This window comes from Bombina bombina, chromosome 1 (genome assembly GCF_027579735.1).
Source record: "Bombina bombina isolate aBomBom1 chromosome 1, aBomBom1.pri, whole genome shotgun sequence".
NCBI classification, from domain to species: Eukaryota; Metazoa; Chordata; class Amphibia; order Anura; family Bombinatoridae; genus Bombina; species Bombina bombina.
The window spans coordinates 715,418,332-715,443,331 of NC_069499.1; the positions used below are offsets into that span (position 1 = coordinate 715,418,332).

Consider the following 25,000-nt stretch of genomic DNA (forward strand, 5'->3'; position numbering starts at 1 on the left):
TAAAAGAATGCGTGTGTATGCCTGAGTCTGCTTCAAAATATATTTTTATTTATGGGGGCAGGAAATCCTCATAAATATTTAATGTTGCTCAAAAGAAATTTGCCTAATTTGCTTCACATAAATGAATTTTGTTTTCAGTAAAAAAAAATCTAAAAGATAAAAATAGATAACTGGTGCAAGAGCTTAACCCCTTAATGACCACAGCACTTTTTCATTTTCTGTCCGTTTGGGACCAAGGCTATTTTTACATTTTTGCGGTGTTTGTGTTTAGCTGTAATTTTCCTCTTGCTCATTTACTGTACCCACACATATTATATACCGTTTTTCTCGCCATTAAATGGACTTTCCAAAGATACCATTATTTTCATCATATCTTATAATTTATTATAAAATTTTTTATAAAATATGAGAAAAAAATGGAAAAAACACACTTTTTCTAACTTTGACCCCCAAAATCTGTTACACATCTACAACCACCAAAAAACACCCATGCTAAATATTTTCTAAATTTTGTCCTGAGTTTAGAAATACCCAATGTTTACATGTTCTTTGCTTTTTTTGCAAGTTATAGGGCCATAAATACAAGTAGCACTTTGCTATTTCTAAACCATTTTATTCAAGATTAGCGCTAGTTACATTGGGACACTGATATCTTTCAGGAATCCCTGAATATCCCTTGACATGTATATATTTTTTTTTAGAAGACATCCCAAAGTATTGACCTAGGCCAATTTTGGTATTCTCACTGAAATTATTTACAAACAGCTTGTGCAATTATGGCATAAATGGTTGTAAATTTTTCTCTGTGATCCCCTTTGTTCAGAAATAGCAGACATATATGGCTTTGGCGTTGCTTTTTGGTACTTAGGCCGCTAAATGCGCATCACATGTATTATGGCTAGCAGTGAAGGGGTTAATTAGGTAGCTTGTAGGGAGCTTGCAGGGTTAATTTTAGCTTTAGTGTAGAGCTTAGCCTCCCACCTGAAACATCAGACCCCCTGATCCCTCCCAAACAGCTCTCTTCCCTCCCCCACCCCACAATTGTCCCCGCCATCTTAAGTACTGGCAGAAACTGCCAGTACTAAAATAAAAGCTATATTTGGGCTTTTTTTTTTAAAAGAAAAGGCATATTTACATATGCTGCTCTGTAGGACCCCCCTTTAGCCCCCAACCTGACTGATCCCCCACCAAACAGCTCTCTAACTCTCCCCCTCTGTCTTAATGGCCGCCATCTTAGGTACTGGCAGCTGTCTGCCAGTACCCAGTTTAGAATAAAATTGATGATATTTTTTAATTTTTCCCCTTTTCTGTAGTGTAGCTCCCTGCCCCACCAAAGACCAACCCCCCACCCCCTCCTAGATACCTTCGATTTTTATTTTTCAAATTAAAATACCCCTTTCTCAAACTTTTATACACTTTTATATTTTCTGTAGTGTAGCGTTCCCACCCGCTCCCGCCCCGTGCACGCGCCCGCCGCCCCCGTGCACGCGCGCCCCCATCGGCCCTGCCCCCGATCCCGCCCCCCTCTACATTACCCGGCCCATCGATGGCCGCCCACCCGCCTCCCAAGTCGGCTCCCACCCACCAACGATACCGGCCATCGATGTCCGGTGCAGAGAAGGCCACAGAGTGGCTCTCTCTGCATCGGATGGCCATCTAGAGTTATTGCAGGATGCCTCCATATCGAGGCATCACTGCAATAACCGGAAAGCAGCTGGAAGCGAGCAGGATCGCTTCCAGCTGCTTTCCACACCGAGGACGTGCAGGGTACGTCCTCAGGCGTTAACTGCCTTTTTTTTGAGGACGTACCCTGCACGTCCTCGGTCATTAAGGGGTTAAAGGGACATGAAAACCAAATTTTTTCTTTCATGATTTAGAAAAAGCATACAATTTTAAACAACTTTCTAATTTACTTCTTTTATCTAATTTGCTTCATTCTGTTGATATCATTTGCTGAAAAGCATATCTAGATAAGCTCAGTAGCTGTTGATTGGTTGCTGCACACAGATGCCTCGTGTGATTGGCTCATCTATTTACATTGCTATTTCTTCAACAAAGGATATTTATAGAATGAAGCAAATTAGATAATAGAAGTAAATTGGAATGTTTTTTTAAATTGTATTCTCTATCTGAATCATTAAAGACATTTTTTGGGTTCAGGGTCCCTTTAAATCCAAATTTGTATTTAAAAGTTATGGTTACATGTTTTTCTAAAGTTTGGTAAATGAGAAGAGTATCAGATTCATGGTGATAATGCTTAGAAATGTGTCACCAAAATATCTTGTAATGAATGAGCAACAAATATATATTTTTGTGCTCACTCTGTTGACATTCTCAAGCACACAACTGTAAAAGGTAATTTATTTGTATGTATCAGTGAGTTACTGGTGTCTGGCAGTGTTGCGTCTGGTCAAAGTGGTTCACAGAGATTTGTGCCAGTTTTGAAAGGAAATTGAAGATTACAGTTAGGCCTCTCTGACTCCCCCTTCTTGTCTACTCCTCCCCACACGAGGTGCACATTACTAAGATGAAAATTCCTGGCATGTCACAGGAGAGTGGGGCTTTTTGGCAGGCAGGAGGTGTCTCAGCTGCTCGTTTTACCTATATCCAGGCCGGCTAGCAAAACTTTCTCAGACTGGATGAAACTGTACAGACACACACAGCCTTGGAAAGACTTTCTCTGCAAAGCTCCTCACCACTCTGCATTCTGGGATTAAGAAAGTTTACTGATCTGAAAGCCCAAGGGTATTGCCATCCATAAGGAATTTCTGTCACCCTCTTCTCTTGTTGTTGGTAATGTCTATTCCAATTGTCACCAGTTATAGTTTCTATCTTTTTATCGGGCATTGTGAGATCTTCCTTTTGTATCAGTTGTCTAAATGGTCACGTGGTTGTACAATTTGAAATATTGTGTATTTGCAGATTATAAAAATAGACAGTGGGCTTTAGAAAAGTGCTGCTGCAAATGTGTGCAGTTTCTGATTTGTGTTTTGTTATGTAGGTGATGTATTCATGCTGGCACTGCAGGCATTGTTTTTGAGCTTTCAAATCTGCATTTAATACTCTAACTTTGTGAACAGTACTCAAGATCAGCATACAGTACCGCTACTTACTGAAGCTGTGACTTGACCTTTTGTTTGCCACAAGGGCTTGAAGCACATTCAGGTTAGTCTAAAACCGGATTCTGTGTTAAAAATACACACACACACACACACAATACACACACACACAATACACACACAAATACACACACAATATACACACACACACAATACACACAATACACACAATACACACACACACAATACATACACACACACACACACACACAATACACACACACAATACACACACACAATACACACACACACAATACACACACACAATACACACACACAATACACACACAATACACACACAAATACACACACACACAATACACACATAATACACAATACACACATAATACACACACACACACAATACACACACACACACAATACACACACACACACAATACACACACACAATACACACAATACACACACACACAATACACACACACACAATACACACACACACATATAATAAATATATTCAATACAGGGCTTGAAATTTCCACTAGTAGACGAGTAAGAAACTTGACTTTTTCTTATCCTTAACACTGTGGACTAATAACTTTTTAGCTATGGGCTAGTAATTTTTTATTATATTATTAAAAAAAAAAACAAAGGTAACTTTTGAGCACTTCAACACCAGTTAAAAAAGCTAGCAATACCTTTGTAAAAGACAACTTTTATATGCAACAAAGGAAGAAATATTTTGCTACCTCTAAATATTGGCAATCAGGATTTTGAAAAGTTAAACTGCTGTGAAAAGTGATTACAAATTACATTATATTTGGATGTGTCGGAAAACCTTGCAAGAATGTTGCTTTGGGCAAAACTTTGTGTTGTTTTTTTTGTAGCTCGACAGAGAAGACAATTTGTGATTTGTCAGTTGTTTCTCAGTAAAGTTTCACAAATGTCTTTGTAGTAACCAGCTGAACTTTTCTGGACCACACATTGTGTTGGTTTTAAAGATTACTGAATGTTTCCTTTTTTGTTTCAGTAGCAGATGGAGAATCAACTTATACATCTGATTGGCTAATGCAATAAATTCCCAATCTGAGGGGTGCTGTTTTTTTAATTTTTTTGCATTGACAGGTGTGATTAAAGGGACAAAAAACACCTTTTAATTTAGACATTGCGGTTGCCTTGCTATAGAATAACATATCAGCCAAATCTAAACAATTTAACATATTGTTTGTTGGAATTATTAATATTTTTCTTTATTAACCACACTCTGTCTACCATACTTTACCTTACTTGGAGAAAATCCATTCTTTAGTCTGCAGAGAACAAGGCTAGTGACAATCTAGTGCTAGTATCAAGTGCATTGTTTTGCCGACTGTTACCTGTTAAAGCCAGTTAGGGACATATATGTAGCAGAGTTAGCCTTGACAATTTCCACAGATAAATTAAATGGAAAAGTGGAAAAATAAATGACAAATGTATATTGCAATGTACATGAAATCCAACATTTATCTGTCAAGATTCAGATGGAGCATTCAGGTTCTAAACAACTTTCTAATTTATTTCTATTAGTAAAGTTTATTTTTTCTCTTGGTATCTTTTGTTGAAAAGCAGGGACATAAGCTCAGCAGCGTGCATGTGTCTGGTGCACTATATAGCGACAGTTTTGCAAGAACGTTATCTATTTGCAAAAGTTCTAGGAGGCCACAATATTTCCTGCCATGTAGTGCTCCGGACACCTACCTAGGTATCTCTTCAACAAAGAATACCATAGGAATTAAACAAAGTTGATAATAGAAGTAAATTGGAAACATGTTTAATATTGAATTCTCTGTTTGAATCGCAAAAGAAAATCTTTGAGTTTCGTATCCCTTTAAAATCTCAAGGTGTTTACTGTCCCTTTAAGTCATATCATTTTCCCCATTGATTGGGCGGTAGCTAAGAATTTGTGTGAAGGAAAATCAAGGTGCTGCTAAAGTCTCACCCCTGAGAAATTCATGAAGCAGCTGAATTGTCATATTGTAGCTGTTTTCCCATGCATCCTGGTGACCCTATCAGCAGAGCGGGTCTTTGGCATTTGTAAATGCTTCTCAGCCATAAATCATGGTGTACAGAGCTGCACAGTCACTCAAGGTCTGGGTCACACAGGAAGTAATATCTGTATGCTGAGCTCTATACTAATATATATATATATATATATATATAATCATCCAAAAGAGACATGCACTCACTCCCCTTTCATCGATGAATTGCCCAGGTGACTCCTCAAATCAGGATATGCAGTGGAAGAAGTGGGAGGGCACTCGCAGGTCTTTTCCAAAAATATTTTTTTATTTTTATATTTCCCAACATAGCAAAGTTGACGTTTCGGCTGTTATAAGACAATCTTAGTGAGTGATTTCTGGTTTGCTGCAATAATCCTGTTAAAAGAATAGCTGTGTTAAAACAGTATTTTGAAGCAAAAAACCTGAGAATTTGCATATCTAATTTGAATATCTTACCCAGAATTCTCTTGTGCATTGGTAACATTGTATATTAAGTATTTCTGGGGAAAAAGCAAGCGGGTAATGTGCTAATTTCCTATGCAAATATTTACATTGATTTACTTTTGAGACATGGAGGATTTTAATTTCATTTTTTTATTTCCCCCCATAATTTTAATGAATTTTGGTTTATATATAATATATATATATATATATATATATATATATATATATATATACACACACATCAATTGAATCCTGATGCAGTGCAATCTAGGCCTATCTCCATTGACAAAGAATGCCATTGTCAGATTCTTGTGTGTGGGGTGGGGGGTTAGACCATATACCCCCCTACACACCCCCTCCAGCAGTAATAAAACAAGTCTACATTTTTATTGTGGCAGGGAGACATTCTCCTCCTCATCAGCAACATTTTTTTATAATGAGTTTGCTTTTTGTCAGTAATATGACATTTTTTAGGTATTATTTATTTTCAAGCTCAGGTACAGCACAAGTTATGAAATTACTCCACTCAAGTCTCCATTTTAAAGCAGGTTTGGAAACAAGAGCTGAAGACTAGCCAAGATTTCATTATCTCTGTGTAACTGACCCTGATTAATGTACTTGTGCTCAGTGAATGAGAATTCCTGAAATTCTGGCCTGTTTGGAGCCAAAGTTCCTCATTTTGACATCCCTAATATAAAGTGAGCCATTGACTGTAGAGGCACTGTGCTATGCTACTTGATAGTACAAGATAATGTGTGGTTTCTACTATGGATAATGCGTGGTTTATACTATGGATAATGCATGGTTTCTTCTATAGATAATGCACGGTTTCTACTATGGATAATGCACGGTTTCTACTATGGATAGTGCACGGTTTCTACTATGGATAGTGCACGGTTTCTACTATGGATAGTGCACGGTTTCTACTATGGATAGTGCATGGTTTCTACTATGGATAGTGCACGGTTTCTACTATGGATAGTGTACGGTTTCTACTATGGATAGTGTACGGTTTCTGCTAGGGATAGTGTACGGTTTCTGCTAGGGATAGTGCATGGTTTCTGCTAGGGATAGTGCATGGTTTCTTCTAGGGATAGTGCATGGTTTCTTCTAGGGATAGTGCATGGTTTCTACTAGGGATAGTGCATGGTTTCTGCTAGGGATAGTGCATGGTTTCTGCTAGGGATAGTGCATGGTTTCTGCTAGGGATAGTGCATGGTTTCTGCTAGGGATAGTGCATGGTTTCTTCTATGGATAGTGCATGGTTTCTACTAGGGATAGTGCAAGGTTTCTACTAGGGATAGTGCATGGTTTCTGCTAGGGATAGTGCATGGTTTCTGCTAGGGATAGTGCATGGTTTCTGCTAGGGATAGTGCATGGTTTCTGCTAGGGATAGTGCATGGTTTCTGCTAGGGATAGTGCATGGTTTCTGCTAGGGATGGTGCATGGTTTCTGCTAGGGATGGTGCACGGTTTCTGCTAGGGATAGTGCACGGTTTCTGCTAGGGATAGTGCACGGTTTCTGCTAGGGATAGTGCACGGTTTCTGCTAGGGATAGTGCACGGTTTCTGCTAGGGATAGTGCACGGTTTCTGCTAGGGATAGTGCACGGTTTCTGCTAGGGATAGTGCACGGTTTCTGCTAGGGATAGTGCACGGTTTCTGCTAGGGATAGTGCACGGTTTCTGCTAGGGATAGTGCACGGTTTCTGCTAGGGATAATCTATGGGTTTTTAACGCATTGTATCTTGGTTATGTTGCTTATTCTAATATAGTAAAGCCATATTGCTGCTGGGAAGTGATCCACTCATGAAATTGCTTTACCGACCCAATATGAACAAAATAGTTCAAGGGTTAAAATTATTCAAATAGAGCACGCAATCTCTTCCCAGTTTACTTCCGTTATCAATTTGACTCATTCTAATGGTATCATTTTGTTGAAGAAAATACCTATGTAGGTTCAGGAGAATTAATGCACTTCTGGCAGCTAACTGGTGCCTCTTGTCATTTGCTCAGCAGGTAAGTTCATTTAGCTTCCAGTAGTGCAATGCACGGTTTCTACTATGGATAGTGCACGGTTTCAACTATAGATAATGCATGGTTTCTACTATGGATAGTGCATGGTTTCTACTATGGATAGTGCATGGTTTCTACTATAGATAATGCACGGTTTCTTCTATAGATAATGCACGGTTTCTTCTATAGATAATGCATGGTTTCTACTATGGATAGTGCATGGTTTCTGCTTGGGATAGTGCATGGTTTCTGCTAGGGATAGTGCATGGGTTTTTAACTCATTGTATCTTAGTTATGTTGCTTATTCTAATATAGTAAAGCCATATTGCTTCTGGGAAGTGATCCACTCATGAAATTGCTTTGCCGACCTAATATGAACAAAATAGTTCAAGGGTTAAAAATATTCAAATAGAGCATGCAATCTCTTACCAGTTTACTTCTGTTATCAATTTGACTCATTCTAATGGTATCATTTTGTTGAAGAAAATACCTATGTAGGTTCAGGAGAATTAATGCACTGCTGGCAGCTAACTGGTGCCTCTTGTCATTTGCTCAGCAGGTAAGTTCATTTAGCTTCCAGTAGTGCATTGCTGCTCCTGAGTCTGCTCTTCAAATAAGGATATCAAGCAAACAAAATTAATTTGAACTTATTATTCAACAAAGGATATCAGGAAAACAAAATAAATTAGAGCCTAGTATTCAACAAAGGATATCAAGAGAACAAAGCAAAATGGAGACTAGAAGTAAATTGGAAACTTTTATTGTTTGTTGTCTTAATTTCTTGCTCTGTCTGAATCAGGAAAGTTTGACTTTACTGTCCCTTTAAATTCAGTGGTAGCAGATTTTAAAGTTGTGTCTTCCCTGTTTGTAACACGATATATATACACACACATAGAGAAATATCACAATAGTTTACTAGTCAGGTTAAAAGATACTAGCCCAGAGGGAAAAGTTACAAGTCAACTCAATGTTAAAGATAATAATATATAATGTGTGTGTGAAGCATATATCATTAATCAGTACCTTTTTGCAGTCCTGGGACACACCACTTAAAAAGCCTCTTAAATGTTTGTATGTCTCCTGATGTTGCCAGTTAGGGACAGATGCAACTGATCTCCTGTACTCATCAAACAATAACTCGGTAGAATAGTGTAGGTTCAGGGTTATGAATCTTGCAGGATGTACTGCAGCATCTTGGTTAATTTACAAGAAAACTTGAGCAACATAAATAATGAAAATACACTGCCCAGTTTAACTCTGTATAATGCAACGGTTTATAAGAGAGTCTCAAGTGAAGTTTCTGTGTATGTGTTACACACCTGTTTTGCTTTTACCTAACGTTTCTCATGGCCTAGCTACTATGGGGGGAAACTCAGGTGTGAACCCTTATATGAGACATTTGAGCACACTTAGTGTAAAGGGGAGCTATTGAGTGAGCAGTGCAGGGAGTCCCTGTGAATAATACCTGTTACGTGTGTCTGATACATTGTTGGCAGCTATGGAACATTTAGTCTGGCCGACAGTTACTCACTCTCTCGAGTTATCACAGCATATTTTTTTTTTACTGCCAGGTGCAATTTATAAATAGAAAGTTACCTGCCTGAGGAAAAGCTTTTACTGACATTAGACAGGTTGAGGCACCTTTATTAAAGCCCATTGTCTTTATTAGGGATTGATCTCTCTCCTGTTTTAGCTCCCAGGGTCAGCACTTGTGGATGTCTTTCAAGGTAACTGAAAATAGCGTCGCTCTGGCATAAGTGAGTTTATATTCTTAACGCAAAAAACTAGCTTGTGAGTCTCATTTGCATAGTTGTAAATACCACCCTGTTCCAGTGGAGCAATGTGAGCTGAAGATTTCTGTGGGGGCAAAAAACAAACAAGTCACCTTATTTCTTTAGCTAACTCACACCAGCATATATTGACCCATTATAGCAGCAGGTCACTTCAGTGGATTATCTATTTATATAGCCCATCAGGGATTTTTTTTTGTAACAATGTATAGTTTTGCTTATTTTTTAATAACATTATGCTGGTTTTCAGACTCCTAACCAAGCCCCACAGTGCCAGATGTATACATGCGTTTACAGACAACTGCTATCTCCTGTTTGTCTTTTTATATGCAGTGTCTGCTCCCAGGCCCATTTCACTAGGTGTTCCAGCTGATCTTATCAACCGTGCTAGACTTGGAGCTTCTAAGAATCCACTATAAAACCTTTTAAAAACTTACTTAGATCAGAATCTGTGCATATTTTTCTTTATAGTAGTGTCTATAACATGCAGTTATATGAAAGCTGGTGTATACTGTCCACTTAATAGCCATGCAAGCCAAGGCTGTGATATCAACTGATCAGATTTTTTATTTCTGGGAAAATAAAAAATGAAAAGCACTTACTTAGACAACCAGGCTGCAGTGTTAAAGGGACACGAAACCCAAAATTTTTCTTTCATGATTCAGGTAGAGTATACAATTTTAAACAACTTTCCAATTTACTTCTATTATTTAATTTGCTTCCTTCTCTTGTTATCATTTGCTGAAAGGTTTATCTAGGCAAGAGCAGCAGAGAACCTAGGTTCTAGTTGTTGATTGGTGGCTGCATATATATATTGAATGTGATTGGCTCACCCATGTGTTCAGTTAGAAACTAGTAGTGTATTGCTGCTCCTTCAACAAATGATACCAAGAGAATGAAACAGATTAGATAATAGAAGTAAATTAGAAAGTTGTTTAAAATTGTATTCTCTATCTGAATCATGAAAGACATTTTTTGGGTTTTATGTCCCTTTAAGCGTTAATGAATAAAAAATAAAATTTCTACAACAAAAGTATTCTAAAAACTTGCTAAATTATATAATATAAAATAATCTGGAGAGTAATTTATTTTCTATTGGTTAAGTTCCTCAGCTTCACAGACGTTTTGAGTTTTCAGTGTTTTGAGCCTTTGCTGGCCCTTGGGAATGAGATTGTGAGTCATTCTGTTGCCAGTTCCTTGTTATTTCTAATTTATCAGCCAGTTTGCTCTCTAGCAGCTTGTTGGAATATATTTATATATTCACTTTGTAGCTGTTTGTGAGTACAGTAGAGGGTCTCTAGAGTTTATGGTAGGATTTCTTACACATACCTCCCCTTTATGTTCCTTATATCACAATGTATTTGTGCCGCTATCTTCTGGAGCACTGAGTACAAAACGGAAATAGTGCAAAAACAAACAATGCATTAATGTGTTAAAGAACATTATTGTGCCATTATAACCACATATAACTGTGTTTAACTTACAACAGAGTAAAGTCTGCTCCAGTGCAGCAATGCACTACATATGTGTGTAGACACCAGTTATCAGCTAGCTCCCAGTAGTGTATTGCTGCTGCTGAGGATATGAACATATACCTTTCAACAAAGGATACCAAGAGAATGGTTTAAGTTAATAATAGAAGCAAACTGACAAGTCTGTAAATTGCATGTTCTATCTGAATTATCAAAGTTCATTTGTTAATGTTCATTTAAAATGTTAATCTCATTTCTTATCTGAGGCTGCACTGCAAGATTTATAGCCTCTTAAAAGGACATACACGTTTTTTATTTTTGCTTCTAAGGAGGAGATTTCAAAATGTATAGAGATATTTTTGGAAAACAGATGTGCTTGTATTAAGAAATAAAGAGATTAATTTTATGCTTCTCATGTGTCTCACTGTTCACCAATAAAATAGTGGAAGCTCTGCTTACCGTCCTAGGAGCAGTCAGTCTTTAACAACAGGTTTTCAAGGACATGCACTTAGTTAGCCTCAGAATAAACACGTGTACCAGGGGCGGAACTACCAATGGTGCAGCAGGTGCAGTGAAGCCCTCAGGGTGCCATAGCAGCAAGTCTATATATAGGCATGTGCAGAATGTGTACAATCCTAATGCAGGGGAGCCTTTTATTAGTGCAGATTACAGATCGATCCTATCTATCTATCTATCTATCTATCTATCTATCTATCTATCTATCTATCTATCTATCTATCTATCTATCTATCTATCTATCTATCTATCTATCTATCTATCTATCTATCTATCTATCTATCTATCTATCTATCTATCTATCTCTCTATCTGTTTGTCTGTCTATACTCAAAATCATTAGACAGAGCAGCATGTTTATTATCGCTATTGCTACTGAGTTAACTTTGGGGAGGGGGCAAACAAAATTTTACACCAGTACCTCTTCTGAGTAGGTCTACTTTTCGCTTGTAACGTTTTTCATGTAAAAAATAAAAATAAAGTCCTATTGCTCTTGTAAGGTGTATCCAGTCCACGGATCATCCATTACTTGTGGGATATTCTCCTTCCCAACAGGAAGTTGCAAGAGGATCACCCACAGCAGAGCTGCTATATAGCTCCACCCCTAACTGCCATATCCAGTCATTCTCTTGCAACTCTCAACAAGCATGGAGGTAGTAAGAGAGAAGTGGTGTAACGTAGTTGTTTTTTACTTCAATCAAAAGTTTGTTATTTTTAAATGGTACCGGAGTTGTACTATTTTGTCCCAGGCAGAAAAGGAAGAAGAATCTGCCTGTGATTTCTATGATCTTAGCAGGTTGTAACTAAGATCCATTGCTGTTCTCACACATAACTGAAGAGAGAGGTAACTTCAGCGGGGGAATGGCGTGCAGGTTATCTTCTATGAGGTATGTGCAGTTAAAAAAATTTCTAGAGATGTAAATGCTAGAAAATGCAGCTGATACCAGATTTATGTAAGGTAAGCCTGAATACAGTGATTTAATAGCGACTGGTATCATACTTACTTTCAGAGGTAATACTCTTATAGATTTACAATATAAAAATGTTTGCTGGCATGTTTAAATGTTTTTATATATACTTTGGTGATAAAACTTTATTGGGGCCTAGTTTTTTTCCACATGGCTGGCTTAAATTTGCCTAGAAACAGTTTCCTGAGGCTTTCCACTGTTTTAATATGAGTGGGAGGGGCCTAATTTAGCGCTTTTTTGCACAGTAACTTTTACAGACTGAGACATCCAGCTTCCTCCAGGAGTCCCCTGAATGCTATAGGACCTCTCTAAAGGGCTCTTAGGCTTTCCAAAATCGTTTGTTGGGGAAGGTAGGCCCACAGCAAGGCTGTGGCAGTTGTTGTGACTGTTAAAAAAAAGTCTATTGTTTTTTTGATCCGTTTTTTTTAACGAAGGGGTTAATCATCTATTTGCAAGTGGGTGCAATGCTCTGTTAGCTTATTATACACACTGTAAAAAATTTAGTTTGATTTACTGCTTTTTTTCACTGTTTTTCAAATTCTGACAAAATTTGTTTCTCTTAACCCCTTAACGACACGCGTCGTACAGGGTACGTCTTGCACAAACTGGTCTTTAAAGACCAGCGACGTACCCTGTACGACGTTGGGGTTGAAAGCGGCTGGAAGCGATCCTGATCGCTTCCAGCCGCTTTCCGGTTATTGTAGTGATGCCTCGATATCGAGGCATCACTGCAATAACATTTTTCCCCATCCGATGCAGAGAGAGCCACTCTGTGGCCCTCTCTGCACCGGACATCGATGCCGCGATCGTTGGTGGGTGGGAGCAGACGTGGGAGGCGGGTGGGCGGCGATCGATGATGATCGTGGGCGGGATCGTGGGCGGGATTGCTGGGGGGCGCGCACGGACGCGCGCGCGTGCACAGGGGAGGCGGGCGGGCGGGCGCGTGCACGGGGAGGGAGCGGGTGGGAACCGTTACACTATGGAACAGTGGTTTATATTTAGAGGGAGAGAGGGGGGATAAATATGTTAATTGAAGGGATCTGGGAGGGGGTGGGGGTTTAGTCTTGGGGGGGGGGGAAGCTACACTACAGAAAAGTGGGGAAAAAATTAAAAAATATACTTTAAAAAAAAATATATTTTTTTTGTAAACTGGGTACTGGCAGACAGCTGCCAGTACCCAAGATGGCTCCCAATAATGTAGAGGGGGAGGGTTAGAGAGCTGTTTGGGGGGGGATCAGGGAGGTTTGGGGCTAAGAGGGATCCTACACAGCAGCATATGTAAATATGCTCCCAAAAAAAAAAAAGAAAAAAAAAAAAGATACCTTTTATTTTAGTACTGGCAGACTTTCTGCCAGTACTTAAGATGGCGGGACAATTGTGGGGTGGGGGAGGGAAGAGAGCTGTTTGGGAGGGATCAGTGGGTCTGATGTGTCAGGTGGGAGGCTGATCTCTACACTAAAGCTAAAATTAACCCTGCAAGCTCCCTACAAGATCCCTAATTAACCCCTTCACTGCTAGCCATAATACACGTGTGATGTGCAGCGGCATTTAGCAGCCTTCTAATTACCAAAAAGCATTGCCAAAGCCATATATGTCTGCTATTTCTGAACAAAGGGGATACCAGAGAAGCATTTACAACCATTTGTGCTATAATTGCACAAGCTGTTTGTAAATAATTTCAGTGAGAAACCTAAAATTGCGAAAAAAATTACGTTTTTTTTTAATTTGATCGCATTTGGCGGTGAAATGGTGGCATTAAATTTACCAAAATGGGCCTAGATCAATACTTTGGGTTGTCTACTACACTACACTAAAGCTAAAATTAACTCTACAAGCTCCCTACATGCTCCCTAATTAACCCCTTCACTGCTGGGCATAAAACACGTGTGGCGCGCAGTGGCATTTAGCAGCCTTCTAATTACCAAAAAGCAACGCCAAAGCCATATAAGTCTGCTATTTCTGAACAAAGGGGATCCCAGAGAAGCACTTACAACCATTTATGCCATAATTGCACAAGTTGTTTGTAAATAATTTCTGTGAGAAACCTAAAGTTTGTGAAAAAGTGAACATTTTTTTTTATTTGATCGCATTTGGCGGTGAAATGGTGGCATGAAATATACCAAAATGGGCCTAGATCAATACTTTGGGATGTCTTCTAAAAAAAAATATATACATGTCAAGGGATATTTAGGTATTCCTGACAGATATCAGGGTTCCAATGTAACTAGCGCTCATTTTGAAAAAAAGTGGTTTTGAAATAGCAAAGTGCTACTTGTATTTATGGCCCTATAACTTGCAAAAAAAGCAAAGAATATGTAAACATTGGGTATTTCTAAACTCAGGACAAATTTTAGAAACTATTTAGCATGGTTGTTTTTTGGTGGTTGTAGATGTGTAACAGATTTTGGGGGTCAAAGTTAGAAAAAGTGTGTTTTTTTCCATTTTTTCCTCATATTTTATAATATTTTTAATAGTAAATTATAAGATATGATGAAAATAATGGTATCTTTAGAAAGTCCATTTAGTGGCGAGAAAAACGGTATATAATATGTGTGGGTACAGTAAACGAGTAAGAGGAAAATTACAGCTAAACACAAACACCGCAGAAATGTAAAAATAGCCCTGGTCCTTAAGGGAAAGAAATTTAAAAATGGCCGTGTCCTTAAGGGGTTAAAGGCACAGTACCGTTTTTATTTTTTGCTTGTTAACTTGATTTAAAGTGTTTTCCAAGCTTGCTGGTCTCATTGCTAGTCTGTTTAAACATGTCTGACATAGAGGAAACTCCTTGTTCATTATGTTTAGAAGCCATGGTGGAACCCCCTCTTAGAATGTGTACCAAATGTACTGATTTCACTTTAAGTAATAAAGATCATATTCTGTCTTTAAAAAATTTATCACCAGAGGAATCTTGACGAGGGGGAAGTTATGCTGACTAACTCGCCCCACGTGTCAGACCCTTTGACTCCCGCTCAAGGGACTCACGCTCTAATGGCGCTAAGTACATCTAGTGCGCCCATAGCGTTTACTTTACAAGACATGGCGGCGGTCATGGATAATACCCTGTCAGCGGTATTATCCAGACTACCTGGGTTTAGAGGAAAGCGAGACAGCTCTGGAGTTAGAAGAAATACAGAGCATACTGCCGCTTTAAGAGCTATGTCTGATACTTCCTCACAATATACAGAAGCTGAGGAAGGAGAGCTTCTTTCTGTGGGTGATGTTTCTGACTCAGGGAAAAAGATTCAACCTGATTCTGATATGTCTACATTTAAATTTAAGCTTGAACACCTCCGCGTGTTGCTCAGGGAGGTTTTAGCTGCTCTGAATGACTGTGATACAATTGCAGTGCCAGAAAAATTGTGTAGATTGGACAAATACTATGCAGTGCCGGTGTGCACTGATGTTTTTCCAATACCTAAAAGGTTTACAGAAATTATTACTAAGGAATGGGATAGACCAAGTGTGCCGTTCTCTCCCCCTCCTATTTTTAAGAAAATGTTTCCAATAGATGCCACCACACGGGACTTATGGCAGACAGTCCCTAAGGTGGAGGGAGCAGTTTCTACCCTAGCTAAGCGTACTACTATCCCGGTCGAGGACAGTTGTGCTTTCTCAGATCCAATGGATAAAAAGTTAGAGGGTTACCTTAAGAAAATATTTATTCAACAAGGTTTTATTCTACAGCCCCTTGCATGCATTGCCCCAGTCACTGCTGCTGCGGCTTTCTGGTTTGAGTCTCTGGAAGAGGCTTTACAGGTAGAGACCCCATTGGATGACATACTTGACAAGCTTAGAGCACTTAAGCTAGCCAATTCTTTTGTTTCTGATGCCATTGTTCATTTGACTAAACTAACGGCTAAAAATTCTGGTTTTGCTATTCAAGGGCGCTATGGCTTAAATCATGGTCAGCTGACGTTACTTCAAAGTCTAAGCTGCTTAACATTCCCTTCAAGGGGCAAACCCTATTCAGGCCTGGTTTGAAGGAGATCATTTCTGATATCACTGGAGGTAAAGGTCATGCCCTTCCTCAGGATAGGTCCAAATCAAGGGCCAAACAGTCTAATTTTCGTGCCTTTCGAAACTTCAATGCGAGTGCGGCATCATCTTCCTCTAATGCAAAACAAGAGGGAACTTTAGCCCAGTCCAAGTCGGTCTGGCCAAAAAGCCTGCTGCTGCCCCTAAGACAGCATGAAGTATCAGCCCCCTATCCGGTAACGGATCTAGTAGGGGGCAGACTTTCGCTCTTCGCCCAGGCTTGGGCAAGAGATGTCCAGGATCCCTGGGCGTTGGAAAATTGTATCCCAGGGATATCTTCTGGACTTCAAAGCTTCTCCTCCAAAAGGGAGATTTCACCTTTCACAATTATCTGCAAACCAGATAAAGAGAGAGGCATTTCTCCAACATAGGTGTGTCCGGTCCACGGCGTCATCCTTACTTGTGGGATATTCTCTTCCCCAACAGGAAATGGCAAAGAGCCCAGCAAAGCTGGTCACATGATCCCTCCTAGGCTCCGCCTACCCCAGTCATTCTCTTTGCCGTTGTACAGGCAACATCTCCACGGAGATGGCTTAGAGTTTTTTAGTGTTTAACTGTAGTTTTTATTATTCAATCAAGAGTTTGTTATTTTAAAATAGTGCTGGTATGTACTATTTACTCTGAAACAGAAAAGAGATGAAGATTTCTGTTTGTATGAGGAAAATGATTTTAGCAACCGTTACTAAAATCCATGGCTGTTCCACACAGGACTGTTGAGAGGAATTAACTTCAGTTGGGGGAACAGTGAGCAGTCTTTTGCTGCTTGAGGTATGACACATTCTAACAAGACGATGTAATGCTGGAAGCTGTCATTTTCCCTATGGGATCCGGTAAGCCATGTTTATTCAGAAAGTAAATAAGGGCTTCACAAGGGCTTATTAAGACTGTAGACTTTTTCTGGGCTAATTCGATTCATATATTACACATATTTAGCCTTGAGGAATCATTTAATCTGGGTATTTTGATAAAATAATATCGGCAGGCACTGTTTTAGACACCTTATTCTTTAGGGGCTTTCCCTAATCATAGGCAGAGCCTCATTTTCGCGCCGGTATTGCGCACTTGTTTTTGAGAGGCATGACATGCAGTCGCATGTGTGAGGAGCTCTGATACATAGAAAAGACTTTTTGAAGGCGTCATTTGGTATCGTATTCCCCTTTGGGCTTGGTTGGGTCTCAGCAAAGCAGATACCAGGGACTGTAAAGGGGTTAAAGTTAAAAACGGCTCCGGTTCCGTTATTTTAAGGGTTAAAGCTTCCAAATTTGGTGTGCAATACTTTTAAGGCTTTAAGACACTGTGGTGAAATTTTGGTGAATTTTGAACAATTCCTTCATACTTTTTCGCAATTGCAGTAATAAAGTGTGTTCAGTTTAAAATTTAAAGTGACAGTAACGGTTTTATTTTAAAACGTTTTTTGTACTTTGTTATCAATTTTATGCCTGTTTAACATGTCTGAACTACCAGATAGACTGTGTTCTGAATGTGGGGAAGCCAGGGTTCCTTCTCATTTAAATAAATGTGATTTATGTGACACTGAAAATGATGCCCAAGATGATTCCTCAAGTGAGGGGAGTAAGCATGGTACTGCATCATTCCCTCCTTCGTCTACACGAGTCTTGCCCACTCAGGAGGCCCCTAGTACATCTAGCACGCCAATACTCCTTACTATGCAACAATTAACGGCTGTAATGGATAATTCTATCAAAAACATTTTAGCCAAAATGCCCACTTATCAGGGTAAGCGCGACTGCTCTGTTTTAGATACTGAAGAGCATGAGGACGCTGATGATAATGGTTCTGAAATGCCCCTACACCAGTCTGAGGGGGCCAGGGAGGTTTTGTCTGAGGGAGAAATTTCAGATTCAGGGAAAATTTCTCAACAAGCTGAACCCGATGTGATTACATTTAAATTTAAGTTGGAACATCTCCGCGCTCTGCTTAAGGAGGTATTATCCACTCTGGATGATTGTGAGAATTTGATCATCCCAGAGAAACTATGTAAAATGGACAAGTTCCTAGAGGTCCCGGGGCTCCCAGAAGCTTTTCCTATACCCAAGCGGGTGGCGGACATTGTAAATAAAGAATGGGAAAGGCCCGGTATACCTTTCGTCCCTCCCCCCATATTTAAAAAATTGTTTCCTATGGTCGACCCCAGAAAGGACTTATGGCAGACAGTCCCCAAGGTCGAGGGAGCGGTTTCTACTTTAAACAAACGCACCACTATACCCATAGAAGATAGTTGTGCTTTCAAAGATCCTATGGATAAAAAATTAGAAGGTTTGCTTAAAAAGATGTTTGTTCAGCAAGGTTACCTTCTACAACCAATTTCATGCATTGTCCCTGTCACTACAGCCGCGTGTTTCTGGTTCGATGAACTAGTTAAGGCGATCGATAGTGATTCTCCTCCTTATGAGGAGATTATGGACAGAATCCGTGCTCTCAAATTGGCTAATTCTTTCACCCTAGACGCCACTTTGCAATTGGCTAGGTTAGCGGCGAAAAATTCTGGGTTTGCTATTGTGGCGCGCAGAGCGCTTTGGTTGAAATCTTGGTCAGCGGATGCGTCTTCCAAGAACAAACTACTTAACATTCCTTTCAAGGGGAAAACGCTGTTTGGCCCTGACTTGAAAGAGATTATCTCTGATATCACTGGGGGTAAGGGCCACGCCCTTCCTCAGGATAGGTCTTTCAAGGCCAAAAATAAACCTAATTTTCGTCCCTTTCGTAGAAACGGACCAGCCCCAAGTGCTACGTCCTCTAAACAAGAGGGTAATACTTCTCAAGCCAAGCCAGCCTGGAGACCAATGCAAGGCTGGAACAAGGGAAAGCAGGCCAAGAAACCTGCTACTGCTACCAAGACAGCATGAAATGTTGGCCCCCGATCCGGGACCGGATCTGGTGGGGGGCAGACTCTCTCTCTTCGCTCAGGCTTGGGCAAGAGATGTTCTGGATCCTTGGGCACTAGAAATAGTCTCCCAAGGTTATCTTCTGGAATTCAAGGGACTTCCCCCAAGGGGGAGGTTCCACAGGTCTCAATTGTCTTCAGACCACATAAAAAGACAGGCATTCTTACATTGTGTAGAAGACCTGCTAAAAATGGGAGTAATTCATCCTGTTCCATTAGGAGAACAAGGGATGGGGTTCTACTCCAATCTGTTCATAGTTCCCAAAAAAGAGGGAACGTTCAGACCAATCTTAGATCTCAAGATCTTAAACAAGTTTCTCAAGGTTCCATCGTTCAAGATGGAAACCATTCGAACAATTCTTCCTTCCATCCAGGAAGGTCAATTCATGACCACGGTGGATTTAAAGGATGCGTATCTACATATTCCTATCCACAAGGAACATCATCGGTTCCTAAGGTTCGCATTCCTGGACAAGCATTACCAGTTCGTGGCGCTTCCTTTCGGATTAGCCACTGCTCCAAGGATTTTCACAAAGGTACTAGGGTCCCTTCTAGCGGTGCTAAGACCAAGGGGCATTGCAGTAGTACCTTACTTGGACGACATTCTGATTCAAGCGTCGTCCCTTCCTCAAGCAAAGGCTCACACGGACATAGTCCTGGCCTTTCTCAGATCTCACGGATGGAAAGTGAACGTGGAAAAGAGTTCTCTATCTCCGTCGACAAGGGTTCCCTTCTTGGGAACAATAATAGACTCCTTAGAAATGAGGATTTTTCTGACAGAGGCCAGAAAATCAAAACTTCTAAACTCTTGTCGGACACTTCTTTCCGTTCCTCTTCCTTCCATAGCGCAGTGCATGGAAGTAATAGGTTTGATGGTAGCGGCAATGGACATAGTTCCTTTTGCGCGCATTCATCTAAGACCATTACAACTGTGCATGCTCAGTCAGTGGAATGGGGACTATACAGACTTGTCTCCGAAGATACAAGTAAATCAGAGGACCAGAGACTCACTCCGCTGGTGGCTGTCCCTGGACAACCTGTCACAAGGGATGACCTTCCGCAGACCAGAGTGGGTCATTGTCACGACCGACGCCAGTCTGATGGGCTGGGGCGCGGTCTGGGGATCCCTGAAAGCTCAGGGTCTTTGGTCTCGGGAAGAATCTCTTCTACCGATAAATATTCTGGAACTGAGAGCGATATTCAATGCTCTCAAGGCTTGGCCTCAGCTAGCGAAGGCCAAGTTCATACGGTTTCAATCAGACAACATGACGACTGTTGCGTACATCAACCATCAGGGGGGAACAAGGAGTTCCCTGGCGATGGAAGAAGTGACCAAAATCATTCAGTGGGCGGAGACTCGCTCCTGCCACCTGTCTGCAATCCACATCCCAGGAGTGGAAAATTGGGAAGCGGATTTTCTGAGTCGTCAGACATTGCATCCGGGGGAGTGGGAACTCCATCCGGAAATCTTTGCCCAAATCACTCAACTGTGGGGCATTCCAGACATGGATCTGATGGCCTCTCGTCAGAACTTCAAGGTTCCTTGCTACGGGTCCAGATCCAGGGATCCCAAGGCGACTCTAGTAGATGCACTAGTAGCACCTTGGACCTTCAAACTAGCTTATGTATTCCCGCCGTTTCCTCTCATCCCCAGGCTGGTAGCCAGGATCCATCAGGAGAGGGCGTCGGTGATCTTGATAGCTCCTGCGTGGCCACGCAGGACTTGGTATGCAGATCTGGTGAATATGTCATCGGCTCCACCATGGAGGCTACCTTTGAGACGAGACCTTCTTGTTCAAGGTCCGTTCGTACATCCGAATCTGGTCTCACTCCAGCTGACTGCTTGGAGATTGAACGCTTGATTTTATCAAAACGAGGGTTCTCAGATTCTGTTATTGATACTCTTGTTCAGGCCAGAAAGCCTGTAACTAGAAAAATTTACCACAAAATATGGAAAAAATATATCTGTTGGTGTGAATCTAAAGGATTCCCCTGGGACAAGGTAAAGATTCCTAAGATTCTATCTTTTCTCCAAGAAGGATTGGAGAAAGGGTTATCTGCAAGTTCCTTGAAGGGACAGATTTCTGCCTTGTCTGTGTTACTTCACAAAAAGCTGGCAGCTGTGCCAGATGTTCAAGCCTTTGTTCAGGCTCTGGTTAGAATCAAGCCTGTTTACAAACCTTTGACTCCTCCTTGGAGTCTCAACTTAGTTCTTTCAGTTCTTCAGGGGGTTCCGTTTGAACCCTTACATTCCGTTGATATTAAGTTATTATCTTGGAAAGTTTTGTTTTTGGTTGCAATTTCTTCCGCTAGAAGAGTTTCAGAATTATCTGCTCTGCAGTGTTCTCCTCCTTATCTGGTGTTCCATGCAGATAAGGTGGTTTTACGTACTAAACCTGGTTTTCTTCCGAAAGTTGTTTCTAACAAAAACATTAACCAGGAGATAGTCGTGCCTTCTTTGTGTCCGAAACCTGTTTCGAAGAAGGAGCGTTTGTTGCACAATTTGGATGTTGTTCGCGCTCTAAAATTCTATTTAGATGCTACAAAGGATTTTAGACAAACATCTTCCTTGTTTGTTGTTTATTCTGGTAAAAGGAGAGGTCAAAAAGCAACTTCTACCTCTCTCTCTTTTTGGATTAAAAGCATCATCAGATTGGCTTACGAGACTGCCGGACGGCAGCCTCCTGAAAGAATCACAGCTCATTCCACTAGGGCTGTGGCTTCCACATGGGCCTTCAAGAACGAGGCTTCTGTTGATCAGATATGTAGGGCAGCGACTTGGTCTTCACTGCACACTTTTACCAAATTTTACAAGTTTGATACTTTTGCTTCTTCTGAGGCTGTTTTTGGGAGAAAGGTTTTGCAAGCCGTGGTGCCTTCCATTTAGGTGACCTGATTTGCTCCCTCCCTTCATCCGTGTCCTAAAGCTTTGGTATTGGTTCCCACAAGTAAGGATGACGCCGTGGACCGGACACACCTATGTTGGAGAAAACAGAATTTATGTTTACCTGATAAATTACTTTCTCCAACGGTGTGTCCGGTCCACGGCCCGCCCTGGTTTTTTAATCAGGTCTGATAATTTATTTTCTTTAACTACAGTCACCACGGTATCATATGGTTTCTCCTATGCAAATATTCCTCCTTAACGTCGGTCGAATGACTGGGGTAGGCGGAGCCTAGGAGGGATCATGTGACCAGCTTTGCTGGGCTCTTTGCCATTTCCTGTTGGGGAAGAGAATATCCCACAAGTAAGGATGACGCCGTGGACCGGACACACCGTTGGAGAAAGTAATTTATCAGGTAAACATAAATTCTGTTTTTTACACTGTGTTCAAGACCTCCTAGTTATGGGAGTGATCCACCCAGTTCCAAAGGAGGAACAGGGACAAGGATTCTATTCAAATCTGTTTGTGGTTCCCAAAAAAGAGGAAACCTTCAGACCAATCTTGGATCTCAAGATCTTAAACAAATTTCTCAGGGTCCCATCATTCAAGATGGAGACTATTCGTACCATCCTGCCTATGATCCAGGAGGGTCAATACATGACTATAGTGGATTTAAAGGATGCGTATCTTCACATTCCGATACACACAGATCATTATCGGTTTCTCAGGTTTGCCTTCCTAGACAGGCATTACCAGTTTGTAGCTCTTCCATTTGGGTTAGCTACAGCCCCAAGAATCTTTACGAAGGTTCTGGGGTCACTTTTGGCGGTCCTAAGGCCGCGGGGCATAGCAGTGGCCCCTCATTTAGACGACATTCTGATACAGGCGTCAAATTTCAAAATTGCCAAGTCTCATACGGACATAGTTCTGGCATTTCTGAGATCGCATGGGTGGAAAGTGAATGAAGAAAAGAGTTCTCTATCCCCTCTCACAAGAGTCTCCTTTCTGGGAACTCTAATAGATTCTATAGAAATGAGGATTTACCTGACAGAGACCAGGTTATCAAAACTTCTAAATTCCTGCCGTGTTCTTTATTCCATTCCTCGCCCTTTGAGTGGCTCAGTGTATGGAAGTAATCGGCTTAATGGTAGCGGCAATGGACATAGTGCCGTTTGCCCGCCTACATCTGACCGCTGCAACTCTGCATGCTGAGCCAGTGGAATGGGGATTACACATATTTGTTCCCTCTACTAAATCTGGATCAAGAGACCAGGGATTCTCTTCTCTGGTGGCTATCTCGGGTCCATCTGTCCAAAGGTATGACCTTTTGCAGGCCAGATTGGACAATGGTAATGACAGATGCCAGCCTTCTAGGCTGGGGGGCAGTCTGGAACTCCCTAAAGGCTCAGGGATTGTGGACTCAGGAGGAGACACTCCTTCCGATAAACATTCTGGAACTAAGAGCGATATTCAATGCTCTTCAGGCTTGGCCTCAGCTAGCGACAATGAGGTTCATAAGATTTCAGTCGGACAACATCACGACTGTGGCTTACATCAACCATCAAGGGGGAACAAGAAGTTCCCTAGCGATGTTAGAAGTCTCAAAGATAATTTGCTGGGCAGAGATTCACTCTTGCCACCTATCAGCTATCCATATCCCAGATGTAGAGAACTGGGAAGCGGATTTTCTAAGTCGTCAGACTTTTCATCCGGGGGAGTGGGAACTCCATCCGGAGGTGTTTGCACAATTGATTCTTCGTTGGGGCAAACCAGAACTGGATCTCATGGCGTCTCGCCAGAACGCCAAACTTCCTTGTTACCGATCCAGGTCCAGGGACCCCAAGGCAACGCTGATAGATGCTCTAGCAGCGCCTTGGTCCTTCAACCTGGCTTATGTGTTTCCACCGTTTCCTCTGGTCCCTCGTCTGATTGCCAAAATCAAGCAGGAGAGAGCATCTGTGATCTTGATAGCGCCTGCGTGGCCACGCAGGACTTGGTATGCAGATCTGGTGGACATGTCATCCTTTCCACCATGTACTCTGCCGCTGAGACAGGACCTTCTACAAGGTCCTTTAAACCATCCAAATCTAATTTCTCAGAGGCTGACTGCCTGGAGATTGAACGCTTGATTTTATCAAAGCGTGGTTTCTCCGAGTCGGTCATTGATACCTTAATTCAGGCTCGAAAGCCTGTCACCAGGAAAATCTATCATAAGATATGGCGTAAATATCTTTATTGGTGTGAATCCAAGGGCTACTCATGGAGTAAGGTCAGGATTCCCAGGATATTATCTTTTCTCCAAGAAGGATTGGAGAAAGGATTGTCAGCTAGTTCCTTAAAGGGACAGATTTCTGCTCTGTCTATTCTTTTGCGCATGCGTCTGGCGGATGTTCCAGACGTTCAGGCATTTTGTCAGGCTTTAGTTAGAATCAAGCCTGTGTTTAAACCTGTTGCTCCACCTTGGAGCTTAAATTTGGTTCTTAAAGGGACAGTTTACTCAAAAAATTTCTCCCCTTTAATTTGTTCCCAATGATCCACTTTACCTGCTGGAGTGTATTAAATTGTTTACAAGTAGCTCCTTTACCCTTATATTGGCATTTGAAATTGTTAATTTAGCATGTGGTATCCCCACCTATTCTGAAAGTTTGTGGCCGCGCGTACCAGCTATAGATAAGCTTTGTAAACACAGCCAGCAGAAGAAATTACACTCCCAGTCGGATATAGCAGAGATAAGGTAATACAATGTTGATTTTCCATTGTTCTCTCAAAGTACTGGTGATTGTTTTAAGGACAGATATAAGATAAAGAAGCAGGTATATGTGCACAATGTGATACAGTAATGAGATCTGATTATA

The 25,000-nt window shown here is 41.0% G+C and overlaps 1 protein-coding gene across 2 annotated transcripts in view; it reads left to right on the top strand.

The window, feature by feature from the left end:
* Positions 1–25,000, top strand: part of LOC128645897 (ligand of Numb protein X 2) — a 184,552-nt gene that overhangs the window by 37,318 nt on the left and 122,234 nt on the right. The window contains exon 1 of one of the 2 annotated variants that reach the window (XM_053699212.1): positions 2,574–2,793. The exons of the other annotated variant lie outside the window; for it this stretch is intronic. The gene's annotated coding sequence lies outside the window, so the exon portion shown is untranslated. Of the gene's footprint in view, positions 1–2,573; positions 2,794–25,000 lie in introns of those variants that run through there. 2 annotated transcript variants of the gene reach the window in all.